Below are 18,190 nucleotides of genomic sequence, written 5' to 3'. Positions count from 1 at the left end.
AGAGAAGAAAGAGATATTGGGAAGAATTGGGGAAAGAAAATATATGAATTTACATACGAAAACACATCAAGTGTATTAAAATCTCCCCATTGAAAACAGCAAAACTCAAGAAAGCCAGCTGAGGATTAAAATCATCTGGGGACTTAAACAGCTGCAAGTGATAATTAATTTATGAGTGTGGAGAGAGATACTGGTGGAGAAATGTACAGAAAAAGCGGAGGAGAGAAAGAGAGGGGAAAGAATGCCAAACTGCTTGAGAAGCTGCATAGGTTTATTTAAAATAAAAAAGGACATTTTGCTATACTTCTTTACTTTATATATATATATGGAATAAGAACGGGAGAAAATATTGGACGGAGAAATGGACAAAGTGGAGATAAGAAAGGGAGGAAAGAAGCAACAGGCTAAGACAACACGATAGAGAAGGAGGATAGAACGGGGAGAACGACCGGAAAATTGAAGGAGGGAAAGTCGGAGTCAAAATAAAGTTGATACAAGTGGTGAGAGCAAGCAAAACTGTGACGGAAGACGACTGGAGAAAATAATATATAAGACTGTTTGACTTAATTAAGGGGAGGGGTGAACGAAGATAAAAGAACAGACAAAGGGGGAAGGGGATAAGGAGGTCATATAGAGGCAAATTAAGATCCCAAATGCAGCGGAGAGGGCAAGGTTCCCCAAGCTCCAGGGAAGATACAATGGAAGGTTCACATACAGATATAAATGTGCTAATATTGCAGGAGTTAAGACAGTTAAAACTTTTAAATACAATAAAATAAAACTTTTATTTATATCCCACTTTTATGTGACAAGACAATCAAAGCGGCTCAAAAAAGTTCAAAAAAGATTTTAAGAGTGAGATCAGAGAGGAGATGAAGGTGGAATTGAAAGATAATAGGGAAGAAATCAGATCTGATATACAAAAAGAAATAAGCGGGATCTCAAAAAAAATAAACAACTTAACAAGAGAGCTTTCTGGAATAAGAACAGAGGTAGAGGATGTATCAGCTAAGACTAGAGAGTTAGACAAAAAAACAGAATGGGTAATAAAAGAACAACAAATAGAAAATCAATATATGAATTTACAAGATAGCAGGGCAAGGGATAGATGTGCAAGATTGAGAGGGGTCCCGGAAGCACAAAATGAGCGTCTATTAGAAAGAATGATCCCGATAATAGCACACTATCTTGATCTAACACAAGAAATGCTGGATTTGCAGACAGAAAGAATTTACAGAATTAATTCGGCTATAGCAAGGGAAAGAAATATTCCCAAGGATATTGTAATTTGGTTCACAAATATTAGGGTGAGAGAAAAATTATGTCAAAAAAATTACACACAAAAATTAATAATAGATGAAAAGGAGATAGAAATTTTCAGAGAGATTCCCCCACAGACTTTGAGAAGGAGACGAGATTATAAATTTCTCACTGAGTTTCTCCAGAGAAATGAAATTAGATATAAATGGGATAGGATAGAAGGAATGACAGTTACGTATAGACAAAAAAGATACAGGATTGATAGTGTTGAAAAGGCCAAAGAATTTCTCAGGAAACTAAAAAAAGAAAAAAAGACGAAGAGGAGGGAGAGGTAATAAGAAAAAGAAAGGAAAAGAAAAAAGACCTAACAAATTTAGAAGATGAGGAAGAAGAGAGTATACAGGTGGATAGAGAGGAGGAATCAGGACTAAGTAACTTAAGTCAGGAGGAGGAGGAAACTTAAGTAAAAGGCACAAAGTAAGGGGGGGAAATGGGAAAAGATACAAGAATCAAAATTGCTTCATTGAATGTCCGTGGCATGAATAAAACACGCAAAAGAAAATTATTATTTCATTATTTGGAAAAAAATCAATATGACATATTGTGTCTACAAGAAACAAAAATTAAAGAAAATGAAATTAATTCTATTCAAATTAAGAAATTAGGAGAGTTATTTTGGTCTTCTGATAAGAAAAAAAAGGAAAAGGGGGGGTAGCAATTTATGTATGTAAGAAATATGTGGCGAAAAAGATGTTTGAAGATACAAATGGGAGATATGTGGCAATTGAAATTGAGCGGGATGATGAATAGATATATATTGTTTGTATATATGCTCCTATAGATAATAAGGAAAGTTTTTTTAAAAAATTGAATGCGGAGTTAGCTAAAATAAATAGGGAAAATATAATGTTGGTGGGGGACTTTAATGGGGTAATCAAGCCCCAAAGGGATTGAGAATCGAAAAGACATATTAAGAAACATCAAGGCAGATTGCCAAAGAAATGTTTTGAAATGATAGATGAGCACAAGTTGGTGGATGTATGGACATACTTATATGGACTAAAGAAAGGATTCACTTATTATTCTGATTCGTTTCACTCCAGATCTAGAATTAATATGTTCTTTGTAACAAAAAAGGTATTACCAAGAATAGAGGCAATGGAGATAGAGCCGAAACTAATGACAGATCATAACTTAATAGAATTAGAAGTAAAGATAAAACAGCAAAGTCAGGAATGGAATTGGAAACTAGATGAGAGATTAATTAAAGATTAAGTATTTGTGAAAAAACTGAAAAAGGAAAAATATTTCTTTATGGAAAATATAACAAAGGAGATGCCTATAAAAATTATATGGGACACCGGTATAGCGGTAATTAAAAAAAATATATATAAAGAAATTAGATTACCCTAAAGAGGGACACTCCGACATTATGATATATATATCCTTCATTCCGATTAGATAAGCTATTTAATGGGGAGTGTGTAAAAGGAAGAACAGGTTGGTAGAAAAGTAAATAATAATAATAATAGGATTTATTTATATGCCGCCCAATCACTGGGAATCCGGGCGGCTTACAACAGAGGGGATAATAGATGGTTCCCTCCCCTCAGGCTTACAATCTAAAAGAAACAACACAAAAGGAGAAGGGAATGGTGAGGGGGGATCAGGTCCAGCATTCTTCTCTCCCTCTGAGGCCTGGACCAAGGCAGATGGACTGGAGGGAGGGCTCTTCTTCTTCAGGCTAGCCCTGATGGAGCTGGGCCTGCCTGGTCAACTCCCTCATAGGCCAGAAGATGACAGTTATGGAGGGAGGAGTCAATATAAACATCTTATATAGTTTTTTTCCACTATTTGATAATTCTGGGGGAACTTTATATGGGGAATTGTGGGAGTATATATGACTTGAGCTTTGAACTACTGGACAGTTAAGATAGAAGGTGAGATCAATATTACACATTTATATTATTACTAGTGTGCAACTGACTCAGTGTTTTCATTGCACGTTGATAGGAAATAACTTTAACATATTTGGTTGATATATATATATATAGTTAAAATTTGATAAGAATTGACTATAGTGACTGCACATAATAGAGATAAGAGGACACGTTTATTTTGGAGCTCATTTAAGAAGTATTAGTATTTCTTGTAAAATGTTGGTGGTAACCAGAAATACAGCACAAAAGCTGCAAGCAGTTAGTCAAACCTTAAGTAGAAGACCATCAGTTGAGTTAAAAGCTCCTGATTCGAATTTAAAGATTCTGGAAGCAATAGAAAAAAATGGGAAAAAAACTTTAAACAAGAATTGGTAAGATCTAAAGAAGATATTAGGAAGGATTTAAAAAAGAGATAGAAGATCTGAAATCAACAATTCAAGTATTGACAGAAGACTTAAAAGAAGCACATTTAAAAATTGGGGCATTAGAAAATAAAACAGAAGATCTAGAAAGAACAAAAGATATAGAACTGAGTCAGAAACAAGAAGTAGAGGAAAACATAAGGAGAAGATCTAAAATTAGGAAAAAAAGTCTCAAAATAAGAGGATTGGAAGAAAACTCAAATGAAGATATTTATGAGACGATAATACAATTCTTAGCGGAATTAACAGATATCCCCTTAGAGGTAATGGACTTGGAGAGTGATAAGATCTTTTGCGTTAACTCTGCAACTGCGAGGAAAAAACATCTTCCTAGAGACATTGTGGTCTACCTGACTTGTGAAAGGATGCGTGACAGAATTATGGAAGCAAGCTTTGGAAAAGAACTAAGGAAAATGAATCAGAAGTAAAAAGATGCCCCCCCCCCCCCCGCATTGTGCTCAAGTGGAGGAAGGACTACCTATTCCTCACAAGATACCTACAAGCAAGAAACATAAGATTTAGGTGGGAAATGGCTGAAGTGATTACAGTTTCTTGGGAAGAAAAATCATATAGAATAAACACTGTAGAGAAAGCAAAGAGGCTCCTAGACAAAATCAAAAACTTTGAAGGAAATTTTATGAGGAAGGTCAGAGGTCAGAAAGAATGGTGAACAGGAAAGATTTGAAAAAAAGAAAAAGAATCCAATAGATGCACCGGGAAAGCAGGGCGAAACACAAGAAAAGGAAGAAGCAGATGGGGATGATGAAGATGGAAGAAATCAATTAGGAGCTACAGGAGGGCTAGACATATCAGGAGATGAAGAACTGGAAGAAATTGGGATAAACTAATTCTGGGAATCGAGAATTGGACTGTATTCCGAAGATATCTATATAGGATAAGGTAGACCATGACTAAAATAATTTCTTGGAATGTCAGGGGCATGAACTCACCACACAAGAGAAAACAAATTCTAGTATAAAGGCAGTAATCTTATCTCTGGATATGGAGAAGGCGTTCGATTCAATTAACTGGAATTTTATGATTAAAGTATTAGAAAATACGGACACAGGGCAAAAATTTTTAAATTGGATTTTGGCCATATATAAAAATCAATTGGCACAAATAATAATCAACAGGGAATTGACAGATTATTGTAAAATCAGGAAGGGAACAAGGCAGGGTTGCCCATTATCCCCCTTATTATTTATTCTGTTGCTAGAGATTTTACTCAATAAAATCAGAAATAATAAAGAAATAAAAGGGACAAAAACTAAAAACATTGAATATAAAATAAGAACATATGCAGATGATTTGGTTTTAATTGTGGAAGAACCAGAAGAAACTATCCATAAAGTGATGATATTGATTCAAGAATTTGATAGATACGCTGGACTAAAAGTTAACAAAGCAAAATCAAATTTTCTAGTAATGAACATAACAAAAAAAGAAGCAGAAATAATACAGTCAGAAACGGGATGCCAATTTTGTAAAAAAAATAAAATATCTTGGCATAGTTTTATCAATGAAAAATTCTGAATTATTTGATAATAATTATACAGTGACTTGGTAAAAAAATCAAGGAAGAACTGCAAAAATGGAAAACGTTAAACTTATCCTTAATGGGAAGAATTGCCGCTATTAAAATGTCTATACTACCTAAACTTATGTTCTTAATTTCAAAACTTACCGATTATACATATTGATAGAATATTCAAACCATGGGAAACCGAAATTTCAAAATTTGTATGGGGAGATAGAAAGCCTAGGATTAAATGGAAGATAATGAAAGATGTAAAAGAAAGAGGAGGCTTTGGTATCCCTGATTTAAAATTGTATTGTTATGCATGCACCTTCATTTGGATTATGGATTGGATAACACTTAAAGACAAAAAATTACTAAATTTAGAAGGGTTTAACAAAATATATGGGTGGCATGGATATTTATGGTACAAGAGATTAGCTGTTAACAAAGAATTTGAAAAATCACGTGATCAGAAAATCATTACTATTAGTATGGGACAAATTTAAAAGCAAAGTTTACAATCAAATACCAAGTAGGACCTCACCACATGAGGCTTGGACATTAGAAATAGTGACTTCTTCAGGGAATTTTCTAAGATATTATGATTTAATTGAACGGGGGGACCAAATACAGAAACTAAAATCTGATAAAGAATTAGAAGAAAAAGGATTTAAATGTTATTGGTTCCCGTATAGACAGCTTAAAGAGAGATATAGGATAGATGCAAAATCAGAAGGCATCACTAATACTGAGAACAAACTGGATGAAATCATTTAAAAACCAAATAAACATAAAATCTCTAAAATATACGCCCTACTATTAGAACGAGAACTAGAGGATGAGATTATAAAAGATTGCATGATTAAATGGGCTGGAAATATAGGTCACCCAATCAAATTAGAAAGTTGGGGAAAATTATGGGGCCAGGATATAAAATTGACATTAGCAATGGATTTAAGAGAAAATGTATACAAAATGGTCCATAGATGGTATCTCTCCCCAAATAAGATAGCAAAAATCAAAAAACAGAAAAAAGGAAAATGTTGGAAATGTTATAGAAGGATTGGATCGTTATATCATATGTGGTGGACATGTAAAAAAGCAAACGGATATTGGGAAAAAGTTCACAATATCATCCAAAAATTTTTGCATATTCAAATTAAATTCGAGCCAGAAACCTTCCTATTGAATATAACTGAAGAAAAGGAGGAAAGGAAACATTTTAAAATTTTATTATATCTAATAACGGCGGCAATAACTTATGCAAGGATGTTGAAAGATAAAGAGATACCTTCAATAGATGACTGGCTAAGAAAATCTCTTGAGATGATAGAGCTAGATAGATTAACCAGTTTCATGAAAGGAAAATGGGTTGAAAAAATTAGCAAAGATTGGGATGCTCTAACTGATTTTTGTAAAAAATATTGGTCTTAGGATAGTATCATCAATATACCAATATAGATCTGCAACTTACATCATATAAAAGGAAGGGTTGGATAAAATACTACTAATAAGTAGTCCTCCTGCTTATCTACTTAAATCTAGGACACATAGGCCTGTTACAGACTGCCAAAATAAAGCTGCTTGGGGTCTCTTTGGAGGTATGCTGTTTAAATGATGCATGCACCCTAAGAATCCAGAAGCTGCACCAAAGCTGCACTGCAATGCTTAGGAATGGAGTGTGGCTTTGGTGCGACCTCCGGACTCTTAGGACACATGCATCATTTAAATAGCATACCTCCAAAGAGACCCGAAGCAGCTTTATTTTGGCAGTCTGTAACAGGCCCTAAGTTCAATAATGGTAGGACAAGAGGATATTACATATGATGAGAAAGGGAAGCAAATGTAGAAAGACCTCATTTGATAATACTGTCCGCTTAATATTGGCAGTTTTGTCTGAGGATCAAGTACACAATACTGCAACAATATTTTATTGAGTCCTCACATTAAAAATACGAGAAAGGAGAAAATGATAAGAAATAACAAACATCACGCACAGGTCAGATATAAGAAATAAGTATGTAATAATTGAATACATACTCTTCTTAAACACGGGTCAGATTCGCTGAGAACAGCAATTATATCTGATTGCTTGAGAAAAAAGGAACCATGCAGAGCTGCTCAAGTGAATGTCAAACAAAACAAAGAAAAGTTATGTGGAGATAAGGGGAGATAGGTTTGAATAAAGGTAAAAAAGAGGAAGTAAATGTGAAGAAGAAAGGAAGATAAATTTTATGACAGGGCAAAAGAAGTTCTTATGTAAGATAACAATTAGATATAACTATGTGGAATGGATATATTGCATAATAATATAATGGAATGTATTGAAATGTAATGCACTGTATCAGAAGATGACAAATACTGAATAAAATATTTATATATATATATATAAAAGTTAGGCCTTCTATGCTTCTGTAGATTCTGGGCATGTCTACATGTGCCAATTAAATTGGTTTCTCCCCATCCTCATGACAATCTGTCCAAATGACAGAGGGCCAGACTCCCAATTCAAATGAAGACGGTCTTCGTGACAGATGGCCAGCTCTGCACCAAATCAGCTTTTCCGTCCCTTAAACTGGTATAAAACAACTCTGGATTGCTCTGGATTTTGCCGGGCTGCTGTTTACACACACAGTGGCCATGCTGCCACTGGCACAAATAATTCCTTCTGAGATCACAGCAAGGCACCCAGCCATGTAGGTGCCTCAACTCTGACCTCAGAGGGAGCAACTTGTGCCAGCAGTGGCAGGTAGCACAGCAGGACACATGTATTACTCTGGAGTGCAGAAGTAATGGGGATGAGCCCACAGCCTTTCACCTTCACTATTATTCTTTGAAACATTGCTCCATCTTTGTTGACTCTGGCTTCTTCACCCAAGCATTCTGTGTATTTCCATTCTTACCACACAATGAAACTTGCGTATCCAGCTCCGACTATATTTCCTCATTGTGCTCACATTAAATATGAGCTCCTACATTTGAGAACACTAAACTAAACAAATAAACAAACAAACATCCAATTCTGGTTTTTTAAAAATGCTGAAGACAACTTTACTAACCTTACTCATACATATATGCAATATTTTAACTTTTAAGCCCTCTTATCCTTGCTGTTGGTTCTGACACTTAATTTAGTTCTAATTTTTTTTCCTAGGTGCACTACTGAACATAGAAGTCTAGAGGTATCTTCTGTGAAGACTAGCAGTCAAAAGTAGAGATTAGAACAGCAAGGTGAGCTGAGGTCAGGAAATACTATGTGGGAAACGGTGTAAAATTATAGTCTTTCAAATAATGATCTCTCTTGCATCAAGTTTTACCTGTAATTAATAGTGTCATAATTCAGGAAACAATGCTACATTTCCACAGGCAACCAGACTTCAATTTGGCAAGGTTTTCCTATCTTAAACCAACATATAGATCCATATAATAAAATACAACTCAGTAATTGCCAATAAATCTTGACTAGTTATAGTGCCTGTCTTTAGTATCATCATATCATGATGGGTGTTGACATGGGTCATGATAGTCAGCAGTGGGTAACAGTTCTATTTGTGGTCACTGGAAATCTCTGTTGTTTTCCACACTGAGCAAGCAGGGCAGGGATTATGGACTGCCCAAGTACCTTAGAGTGGGCCACTGAGAGTGAATTTGGGTCATGGTGGAACAAAAAACCAAGTAGGACCATCTTCTGTTCACCAGCATGAGTTATCCACAAGATGTGGAGGCCATTGCTGGGTGACCATGGGCTGGTTGGCCAGGTGAAATACTGGTCAAGCTGGTGGCTTTAAGATGAGGGGGAATGGGACTGCTGCATGTGCAGGAAGAGAAGAGATCTGAGAAAAGGTATCTTCTCTCCTTCCTTCCTTCCTTCCTTCCTTCCTTCCTTCCTTCCTTCCTTCCTTCCATCCATCCATCCCTCCCTCCATGATTCCCCCATGCTTCTCATTTATTTTGTGTCACACTCCAGGAGAAAGGTGGCATATAAATTAAATAATTACATAAATAAATTGCCCTTACCTTGGAATTGCCTAGATACCTTTGGGTATGTAGGGGCTACCCTGAAGGCCAGACAGGCACTGGATGGAGTCAATGGGCCCACTAATGGAGTATGTGTGGCTCAGAGTGCCTTTGTCCTGGAATTACTGCAGATCCTGGTGACAATGATCTGGCCTAAATATCTGGTGATGGTGGGTATCTGGGAGAATCTATTAATACCCACTTTGGGCTTCTAGAAGTAGATACTGAAAAGAGGACAGGATACAGGGCACATTTACGAAGTGAAAACCACAATATTTCTGAACTAGTGAAGAAACTATGGTGCTTATGACACGTCGGTTGTTTTGGTGTGATACCTTCCCCCCTTGCACAGAAGTAGGCACTTGAAGTGACAACCATGGTGCCAGAACATACCTGTCATCTCCACTGGTTTAATACACCTGGCACAATGTACACTGCTTTGGGGATGAACAGGGAATGAAACCCCCAGTCAACAGGCTTGACTCAATCATCTGAAGATGCCAGAGGGGTGTGTACCTTCTCATGTTGCCATTACACACTTGTCAATAAAGTGTTTCACAGAACCTCTCCAAATCCTTGCTTCGAGCATCTGGGGATCTCCCTCAAAGGCTCAATGAGGTCAGGAAGGAGTGCTACGAATTCTTCTGTTCAGTGAAGCTGGGCAGCTTGCCTACCTTGAGAGGGAAGCAAATCAGTTTTGCATAGTGGTGCAGTGACAATTAGAACCATATCTGTCCATGAGATTGGGGAAATCCCTTGTGTAATGCTTGGTAGGGAATTATATAAGGTCCACAGGAGGCAAAGCAGCTGGCTGCATTAGCATATCCGTTTCCTGCAGGAGAGGGGTAAGTGCTCACTTTTCTACTGGGGGTTTAGTGGGAGGTTTGTGAGATATGAATGCCCAGAGAGAACATGTCAGAAGTGTTTGTTCTGCTCCCCTTCTACTCAAAGTGCACTAGATATTGAGTCCATGAGCCACCTGTGTGCCGGTTAGCCAATGCTCTCACCAGGAACATCTGTTCTTTCAGGATAAAAGGATTCTGTAATCTCCCAGATTCTGCTTCTAAGATCTTGCCTATATTTTCCATTTAGAACAACGCAGTGAGGAATGGCAACAACTTTAATTCTACAAATTATGCTGATAAAAGGAACTACATAGGCTGATCATATGTACCGTTTTAAACAGAACAGTTTCCCCCCATATTTCCACACTGTCCCTCATTTTAATATAAATGTAAATTTTGTCCCATTTTCAAGAAAAATGCCCTCTGTTCTGAAAATGGTTTGAAGATCCCTGTTTGAAATTGTTTTTTTAATTTAATCTTTGTACAGGTTTACATCCAATTAATCATTACAGTCTTCCCATTTTTAAAATTTATACTTAAAACAAACTATTAATTCATTTAAGCTGAAATTTATCTTCTTAGTTCTTGGTTCTTGGTTCTTTTTTTCTTCATGTATTTTGCAAATTAAAAACTTAAATGTCCACTTCTTAGTTGAATTCCTGTCTTCAGTCATCTGAGTAGGGTCTTAGAAGATCCTGTTTGAAATTGTGATGGTCTTTTGCAAGACATCAAGTGTCTATGTTACAAACATATATTAGTTTCATTGAAGGGAATGTTTCAGCTACTGAAGTAGCCATAAATATTGAAAATCTTGTAAACCATTTAGAGTCCAGAAAACGTGAAATGTTTGTAGCTACTAAAACAAAATTGTGTCATGGGGTGCGAGAAGTTTGATGATGATGATGATGATGATTTATTTCTATTTCCCGTCTCTCCCTGCAGATCGAGGCAGGATTACAGCAGTCAGCAAATTTCAACAATAAAAACATATTTCAACAATATTAAATACATTGCATAAAAATATATATACATTACTATCAATACAATACAGCTGGTTGACTCTCCGTAAAAAACATACAATGTTGACAGAGGTGAGAATTTTACAGCAGGTTTGTGGGTTGGCTCGCCGGAAGAGATCCGTCTTCAGTGCCTTGTTGAAAGCTAAGGTGGTAATGAGACAGTGCTCTTCTGGCAAATCATTCCACAACTTGGGGGCCATGGCGGAAAATGCTCTGTGGGAAGTGGTCACTAGCCTGGTATTTACATAGTCTAGTGATTTCTTCCCAGCTATTCTGAGAGTGCAGGGTGGATTATGTAGGGAGAGACGTTCCCTCAAGTAACTCGGGCCCAAGCCATTTAGGGCTTTGAAGGTAATAACCAACACCTTGTATTGCGCCCGGAAGCTAATCGGCAATCAGTGCAGAGATTTTAGTATTGGTGTTATATAGTCAAAACTCGATGCTCCAGTGACCAATCTAGCTGCTGTATTTTGAACTAATTGAAGCTTCCAAACTTGGTACAAAGGTAGCCCCATGTAGAGCGCATTACAGAAATCTAAACGAGAGATTACCAGTGCAAGTACCACTGTTTCAAGTGCCTCTGGGCCAGGTAGGGGCGCTGGCGTAACAACCGAAGTTGATACCAAGCACTCCTAGCCGTTGCATCTACTTGAGATGACAACTGCAGCGACGGATCTAGGAGTACTCCCAAACTACGCACTTTGTTGTTTAGGGGAAATGTGACCCCCGTCCAGGACAGGTTGGCAAAGTTCTCTGTCTGGGCCAGGGGATCCTATCCGTTTTCTCTGGATTCAACTTGAGTTTGTTTTCCCTCATCCATCCCATTACCGACTCAAGGCAGGCATTTAGAGGAAAGATGCCATCCTTAGTCACTGCAAGAGTCGGAGACATAGAGAAATAGATTTGGGTGTCATCAGCGTACTGATACCACCACGCCCCATGTCTCCAGATGATCTCTCCCAGCGGCTTCATGTAAATGTTAAATAGCATGGAGGACAGGATGGCGCCCTGAGGGATGTCAGATGGCAGCTCTCTCTTGGAGGAGCAACTATCCCCCAGCCTTACCATCTGGAATCTACCTGAGAGGTAGGACCTGAACCACTGGAGCGCAGTGCCCCCGATGCCTAACTCCCTCAGGCATTCCAGAAGGATACCATGGTCTATGGTATCGAATGCCGCTGAGAGGTCCAAGAGCACCAGCAGGGTCACACTTCCCCTGTTGATGCCCATACGGAGATCATCGACCAAAGCAACCATGGCAGTCTCAACTCCATAGCCCGCCCTGAAGCCGGTTTGAGATGGGTCTTGATAATCGGCTTCATCCAAGACAACCTGGAGTTGGAAGGCAGCTGCCTTCTCGATCACCTTGCCCAAGAATGGTAATAAGGAGACCGGTCTGTAATTGTTTCTGATCAAAGGGTCCAGGGAGGGTTTTTTCAGAAGTGGTTTAACCACCGCTTGTTTAAGCTTAGATAGAAATTTCCCCTCCCTGAGGGATGTGTTGATTATAGCCTGAAGCAAAGTTGTTATTGCATCCCCTCCTTGAGCGGTCAACCAAGATGGGCAGGGATCGAGGGGGCATGTTGTCTTCCTTACACATCGAAGGAGCTTGTCCACTTCATTGGTATTTACAAGCTCAAAGTGATCCAGTCTAACATAGTCCACAGAATCACTGGACATCTCTCTCATAGTTTCTGTTATAATACTGGTGTCAAGATCAGCCCTTATCTGAGAGATTTTATCAGCAAAGAAGTCATTAAATAGGTCACAGCAGGCTTTAGTTGGTTCTAAAAGAGGGTTCAGGGTGGGAGATCGCTGGATTAACTCTTTAACCACCCTGAACAGCTCTGCTGGACAAGACTCTGCTGACGCAATACAAGCAGCATAGAACGAGTTCTTTGCTGCGTCGATTGCCACTCCATAGGAATCAAGAAGAGTCTTATGGTGTGTCTTGTCAGATAAGCGGTGATGTTTCTGCCAGTCGCACTCTAGTCGTTGCATGGCTCGCTTCATTTTCCGGAGATCTTGCGTGTACCATAGTTTTTTATAAGAAGCGGGCTGGAAAGGATGCTCGCGAGCGATAATGTCTATATCCCTGGTAAGGTCGTTATTCCAGGTATCAACCAAGGCTTCGACAGAATCGTCGTTGTTCCCAACCATAAAACCCTCTAGGACTTCTTGGAACTTTTTGGGTTCCATCAGCCTTCGAGGGCGGACCATTCTAATTGGTCCTCTACCCCCAGGGGGGATCTGGGTGGTGGTCTTCAGTCCCACCTTGACCAAAAAATGGTCTGTCCATGACTGGGCGGAGGTTTGCATTACCTCCACCCACGGATGTTCCTGATCCGTAATAAAGACCACATTGAGTGTGTTACCAGCACAACGTGTTGGCCTGAGACTATTGGGACAGGCCCATGGCAGTCATGGAAGCCATGAACTCCCGAGCTGCACCTGTTAGATCTAATGAGCCGGCCTCGAAGGGGATGTTGAGGTCCCCCAGGACGATAAAGTGTTGAAAGACTGAAATTTGCTACATAAGATTGCTCCCTTGGAGAAATCTTCATGGTATGATTGTTGTGAGATACAGTCCCCTTCTACATCTACCTACATTTTTGTAGAAGTTCTGTCACTGAAGAATAATTGTTAGCTCAATAGGTTCATGCAATAAAACTTTTGTTATTATCTTCATTTTTCACGAATACAAAATATTACATAACCTTGTCGTGTTTTTGCTATCCCAGTGTCCCATTTTGTCTCAAGAAAATATGGTCAGACTAGAACTGGGGCATTTGTGCCTGTTGCGACAAGGCTGGAATAAAGAACACCTCCAAAATTTGAACCTGACTAATTAGAGGGAATACAAGCCCTCTGGAATAGGTTTAAAAAACTCATCTGGGCCCCATTCCCACTGGCCCATTTGCCCTGGATGGAACTGGGCAGATCCGGGCCCCCCCTTCCGAATCTCTCCGGAAGCAAGTGCCCACTATCATTTACCTTAATCGGGGTAATTTATCCCTCCGAAGTTCACATTTGCGGTACTGGTTTAAAATGAAGGCTTCTTTGCTGTCAATCAAATTCACTTCCGCTTTCGTCAAAGGTGACATTTCCTACAGCCATTGGCCAACGGAATGGGTGCTTTCCCCCCTCCTTTTTTTAAAAATAACTGGCGGCATATTCTGTCAAATTAAAAAACTTCCAGGTATGTGTGTGTGTGTGTGTTGTGTGTAGCAAAAGCATGCACATATTGTATCAGTTTGCCAAATTGAAAGGGAAACATTTGTAACATTTGCATTGTAGCATTCGAATATTACACACAAAATAATAATAATAATAATAATAATAATAATAATAATAATAATAGCCTCCTGCAAAGTGAGGTGCCGTGCCGGGAGCAAGCAAACAAAAGGGAAATGTAGCACAAGAAGACATATTCTATCTATATGTATCACCCTGTACAAAAAGCATTTGCATAGTCTGTCGAAAATAAAAAATAAGAAGAGGGAAAATATAAATAAATAAAAAGCTGCCTGCGCGAGGGAAGCTTGTTCTGTTCTCTGCCCTCCCTCTGACCATTCCTCCCCTGAACTTGACCCTTTCTCTGCTCCTTCCTTCTTTTCCTCCTCCTCCTCCTCCTCCTCCTCCTCCTCCTCCTCCTCCTCCTCCTCCTCCTCCTCCTGCTATAATACCCAGCATGCTGATTCATTCCCAACAATGGGAAATTCAGTAAATTGCACCTTGTCATGTGCAAATCCAGCCTATAAATCATTCCGCCTTCTACTTACTGTTGAAAGTACAAACAGGCCAAACAAACACACCCTGAGCTAAAAAGGGGGAAAGTCCAAAAAAACTGATAACACAGTTGCAACCACAAACATTGTACCGGAGTGTGTATATTCAATGCATTTGTGATGAAAGTGTGTTACAGAAGAGAATCCAATTTGCAGTTTTTCAAAAGGCAAGTTTCTGAGGCGTACGAGACATTTTTGTAAGGTTCATATAGAGAGGGTTTGGTGAAAATCTCATAATTTTCTACCAGAGGGAAGCCGCAGCTGCTGGTTCTTTTTTATGCCGCAGCGGTGGTGTAACAAGTGCGCCACTGGCACACTTGTTATGTAAGCACCATACAGCGCCGTACGGATGCTACACAGCACTTACGTAACAATGGCAGCACCCATGTATACAGAGTGCCGCCATTGTTATGCCCTCATCACGTGCTAGGGTTGAGGGGTGTGTGGGCACGCTCATGGATTTGTAATTGGTTGACCGGCTGAACCCAAAGGGTGCTCAACAATGGCTTCTTTTCATCCTGGAGAGAAGTGACCAGTGGGGTCCCACAGGGCTCTGTCCTGGGCCCAGTGCTATTCAACATCTTTATCAATGACCTGGATGACAGAATTGGGAGCATACTTATCAAATTTGCAGATGACATCAAATTATGAGAAGTATCTAATACCCCAGAGGACAGAATCCAAATTCAAAATGACCTGAATAAACTGGAAAGCTGGGCCAAAGCTAACAAAATGAATTTCACCATAGAAATGTACAGTACTGCACCTCGGGCGGAAAAATGAAATGCACAGATATAGGATGGGGAACACCTGGCTGAATGAAACTACATGTGAAAGGGATCTAGGAGTCCAAGTAAAACACAAGTTGAACATGAGTCAACAGTGCAATGTGGCAGGTGAAAAGGCTAATGCAATTTTAGGCTGCATCAATAGAAGTATAGTGTTAGATCAAGGGAAGTAATAGTGCCACTGTATTCTGCTTTGGTCAGGCCCCACCTGGAATATTGTGTCTAGTTCTGGGCACTACAATTCAAAAAGGGTGTTGAGAAACTGGAGCAAAGGTTGGCGACTAAAATGGTGAAGGTTCTGGAAACCATGCCCTATGAGGAACGACTTAGGGAGCTGAGGATGTTTAGCCTGGAGAAGGGAAGGTTAAGAGGTGATATGATAGCCCCGTTTAAATATTTGAATGGTTGTCATATTGAGGAGGGAGAAGCTTTTTTTCTGCTGCTCCAGAGAACAGGACCCGGAACAATGGATGCACGCTACAGAAAAAGAGATTCCACTTCAACATTAGGAGGAACGTCCTGACAGTAAGGGCTGTTTGACAGTGGAACACACTCCCTCAGATTGCAGTGGAGTCTCCTTCCTTGGAGGTCTTTTAACAGAGGCTTGATGGCCATCATTCAGGGATGCTTTGATTGAGAGTTCCTGCATGGCAGGGGTTGGACTGGATGGCCCTTGTGGTCTCTTCCAACTCTATGGTTCTATGAAAGAGATTCCTTCCTTCTTGCCAGCAACCAGTTTTTCCCATCAGGAACCTCTCCTAAGCTAAATATTATTTTCAAAGAAATCTTTTCTCACCCTTCCTTGGTGGCCAGGGGCAACAACTGATCTACCATCCTGTTTTCCTATCAATGGCCCAGAACAGACGGGCCTTTTGTGACACCCTTGTCACGTGCTAGGGTTTCCTCAGGGCGGTGTGCCCACATGCCCCTCAACCCTAGCACGTGACAAGGGCGTAACAATGGCGGCGCCTTGTATATATGGGCGCTGCCATTGTTATGTTAGCGCCGCATGGTGTCCGCAGTGCCGTGCAGCACTTACATAATGAGTGTGTCAGTGGCGCACTTGTTATGCCACCACTGCGGCTTAAAAGGAACCCACAGCTGCAGCTTCCCTCTGGCGGAAAATTATGAGATTTTCACCAAACCCTCTCTATACGAACCTTCCAAAAATATCTCATACGCCTCAGAAACTTGCCTTTTGAAAAACTGCAAAATGGATTCTCTTCTGTAACACACTTTCATCACAAATGCATTGAATATACGCACTCCGGTACAATGTTTGTGGTTGCAACTGTGTTATCAGTTTTTGTGGACTTTCCCCCTTTTTAGCTCAGGGTGTGTTTGTTTGGCCTGTTTGTACTTTCAGCAGTAAGTAAAAGGCAGAATGATTTATAGGCTGGATTTGCACATGACAAGGTGCAATTAACCAAATTCCTCATTGTTGGGAATGAATCAGCATGCTGGGTCTTACTGCCTTTTGCAGCTGCTCACCAACCTTGAACCATAAGTAATGTTTGTTGTTTGTTGGGAAGAGGAAAGTCAGAGAAGTGACTGCCACCAGGTCTGAACATCATGCTGAACAAAACAATGGACCAAAGGTCTGTGGTCTGTTGAATGACTTCTGCTGAAAATGAAACAGATCAGCCACAGGAACCACTAGCATACTGGCTTGTCTACAATATGCCAGGGTTCATGTGGAACATGGGTTTATTGTGATGTACAAATATAGTACAATCAACAAAAAATAGTTCCAAGAACACTTGGTGTATGTGTGCATGTATTTAGGCACTATGCTAATTATTCAGACATCTATTATAGCAGAATAAGTTGTTCATTTGGGGGGAGATCAGTTTCAGCTTTCCCAGGTTATCTCTTCAAATGCTGCAAAAAACTAACTTGACTTCCTCTGAACAAATTTTGCCAAGAAAACCCCATGATGGCCCTAGGGTCACCATAAGTCAGAAAGGACTTGAAGTCACACAACAGCAGAGCAAAATACAGTGGGCCCTTGGTATATGCTGGGGTTTGGTTCCAGGAGCCTTTGTGGTTACCAAAATCTGTGCATGTGCCATTAAATACAATATAAAATATGTATAATGTCCCATTATATACAAAACAAAGTCCCATTATATACAAGGAGGTAGTAAAATGGTGTCCCTTAGATAAAATGGCACAATGAAGGTTTGCTTTTTGGAATGCATTTTTAAAAAAAAATATGATGATTTTTATCAATATTGTTTTTTAAAAACAACATTAAAAAGAAATCACACTACATTTGTAACACATGTAAATCACATACATTTTCACTATATAATTTGCACAAATGTTACTCAACATTACAGAAATCATCCAGACCCCATCTGTTACTTCATTGTTTACTTGTCTGAATTTATTATTTTAAGAGGGTATCTTGTAGTGAAAATATTATGTTCTCTTTCCTTTCTTTTCTAAGCTATAATTATCTCAAACGTACACATTTCCCCCTTTTTTCTCATCCAAACTGAGGCCCTAAACAGACCGGTGATAAACGCCAGCATTGGGCCAGAGTGAGGGCATGGTGACCACATGCCGCACACCCCATCTCTGACC

The 18,190-nt window shown here is 39.4% G+C and overlaps 1 protein-coding gene across 5 annotated transcripts in view; it reads left to right on the top strand.

Moving 5' to 3' along the window:
• The window catches only part of PGLYRP2 (peptidoglycan recognition protein 2), a 30,136-nt gene that overhangs the window by 1,281 nt on the left and 10,665 nt on the right, over nt 1–18,190 (top strand). For 2 of the 5 annotated variants that reach the window (XM_089489072.1, XM_089489071.1), the window contains exon 2: nt 8,299–8,375. The exons of 1 other annotated variant lie outside the window; for it this stretch is intronic. The gene's annotated coding sequence lies outside the window, so the exon portion shown is untranslated. Of the gene's footprint in view, nt 1–8,279; nt 8,386–18,190 lie in introns of all 5 variants that reach the window. 2 more of the 5 variants (XM_089489073.1, XM_089489074.1) reach the window with 2 other exon arrangements.

The sequence above is a fragment of the Sceloporus occidentalis genome, unplaced genomic scaffold (assembly GCF_023333645.1).
Source record: "Sceloporus occidentalis isolate IW3139 unplaced genomic scaffold, rSceOcc1.0.p SCAF_1, whole genome shotgun sequence".
In the NCBI taxonomy this organism is placed as follows: domain Eukaryota; kingdom Metazoa; phylum Chordata; class Lepidosauria; order Squamata; family Phrynosomatidae; genus Sceloporus; species Sceloporus occidentalis.
Note: the sequence above shows the minus strand (reverse complement) of the source record. Positions and strands in the feature narration are given on the sequence as shown.